This window comes from Cetorhinus maximus, chromosome 3, assembly GCF_964194155.1.
Source record: "Cetorhinus maximus chromosome 3, sCetMax3.hap1.1, whole genome shotgun sequence".
NCBI lineage: Eukaryota > Metazoa > Chordata > Chondrichthyes > Lamniformes > Cetorhinidae > Cetorhinus > Cetorhinus maximus.
In genome coordinates this window covers 95,330,105-95,332,231 of record NC_135881.1, presented here as the reverse complement: position 1 = coordinate 95,332,231, position 2,127 = coordinate 95,330,105, and the positions used below count along the sequence as shown (strand labels likewise).

Below are 2,127 nucleotides of genomic sequence, written 5' to 3'. Positions count from 1 at the left end.
AGCCGAAAATGGGTTGGAAGGATTTTTGGGGTCCAGAAGGAGCATTCATATTCATAACAAAATAGTTAAAAAAAAACCCAAAACAAGCCTTTACCTATACCAATCAGCTGTTAGGCTGCTCAACACCTGGTACCAATGGGCGAACAAAGTGTGGTGCAGCTCCACCCATCAGTACCCCAAAATGGCATATGTCATATACTCCAATTAGCATATTACAAATAGGCAAGCACTAATACAAAAGCAAAATGCTGTGGATGCTGGAAACCTGAATTAAAAACATAAAATTCTGGGAATACTCAGCAGGCCAGGAAGCATCTGTGGAGAGACACAGAGTTTAAGTTTCAGGTCAATGATCTTTCATCAGAACTGAAAATAGACTGAAAATAAGTTTTAAGCTGGCAGGAAGAACAAAAGGGAAGGTCTGTGATAGGGTGAAGGGTGGTATAACAATTCCAAGCCCATTGGTGAAGTATGAAACCAGCCACGAAACTAGATACTTTTCTTGGTGTATTCACAGAATGCAGCATTACAAACGTCTGCTTCCAACCTACTAACTCACTGTCCCAGCAGATTCTCTTTACATTCTCTTTTAATTAAAGCAAAAATACATAAAATAAACTAATAAGTGGGGGTGACAGTCCCTGGTGAGGCACTGTAGCTAAAACAAGGGCTTCCAATCACTGAACCTGCAGCTGGTATGCAACCACCAAAAAAGTATGTGTGCACACGGTTTCCAGGGAGTGTAAACGCTGCCTACATCCTGAGTCACTCGCAGATCCCTGCCATCTTCCAGGGTCCACAGAAGCTGCAGGGATGGCTCCTAGGGGACAAAGGCTACCTGCAGAGGCTGTGGCTGATGACACCCGTGCAACGTCCTCAGACTGCAGCAGAGTGAAGGTATAATGAGGCTCATGCTGCAGCTCGCAACTTGGTGGAGCAAACCATCGGGATGCTGAAGATGTGCCTGGACCGTCCTGGTGGAGCCCTGCAATATAGTCCACAGAGGGTGTCAGGCATCGTTGTTGTCTGCTGCTCTCTTTACAACCTGGCATTCCAACGGGGAGAGGAGCTGGCTGAGGAGGAGATGGAGGAGCTGGAGGTCTCCTCGGGTGAGGAGGACGCCGATGGGGATGAGGGTGAGGGGGTCCTCAGTGGTGACAGTGACGGGGATGAGGCTCTCGCAATGGCTAAACGAGGCAGGCGCACTCGGGAGTCCCTCATAGCTGCCAGATTTGTGGAGGATGATGACATGCAGTGAGATGCTCCTCACATCGCAGTTGTGAAGGTTTGTGGCAGCACCAATACCCTCTGTGAGGATGTTCCTGTCATGGAGATGAAGTGGAGGCCGTAATAGTTGCTCAATCGCAGGAGGATGATGACAACATGCAGTGAGGACACTCCAAAGATCTTCCCATAGCCTCTGAGAATGTCTGACTCCTGTCTGGCTGGGGGCATCTCGCTTGTGCTATCTGGCAAGGAAGGGACTATGATCATGAAGGTGGTTCTCCCTGGACGACGCTAGCCCATTGTACTTCGGGTGTGCTGACGCATGCGATGTCCCCAAACGCGGGATACTTGACTACAAAATTTGTGGTAGTGGGGGATTGCGTTTGCGCTCTTCCCTGAAGAAAAAAGTGATCAGATCCATCTCATAGACATGGCCATGAAACTTTAGGCACATCTGATGCTGTGTCTGCCTTCAGCACCTCAGCCCTTCAGGAGCTGGTGCACAGCATCACTGGTCGCAGATGCAGGTGAGATGGGGACCAGCCCCACCTTAAAGGTGTTGAACACACAGAGAGTATGAGAGAACTCTGTGGCGCCTGCCCACTACATTCTGGCAGCAATAATCAGCACTGCCGAGGTGCAGGCATCAGTAATGTTTCCAGGGAGTGTGAGGCTGGACCATCACTGTGGTCTGAAGGCCACACAGAGCACAGGGAAGAGGCCCTGGACTGAGACACCTGCTTTTTATCTTGTGCAGAAAGGTTTCACATCTGAGTGACAAGAACACTGCTCATCAGAACAAGGAGCCACAGGCAGGGAGACATTCTTGGGAGTTCATTGACAATTGTGAGAAGTAAATACAAGTGATCAACACTTGTGCCCAGGCAATGCAACTACTTT

The 2,127-nt window shown here is 49.1% G+C and overlaps 1 non-coding gene across 1 annotated transcript; it reads left to right on the top strand.

The window, feature by feature from the left end:
* The first annotated feature begins 1,462 nt into the window (after nucleotides 1-1,462).
* On the top strand, nucleotides 1,463-1,625 carry LOC144679236 (U1 spliceosomal RNA). Its single transcript, XR_013576274.1, has one exon. It is a non-coding gene; the product is annotated as a U1 spliceosomal RNA (small nuclear RNA).
* Nucleotides 1,626-2,127: the final 502 nt, after the last annotated feature.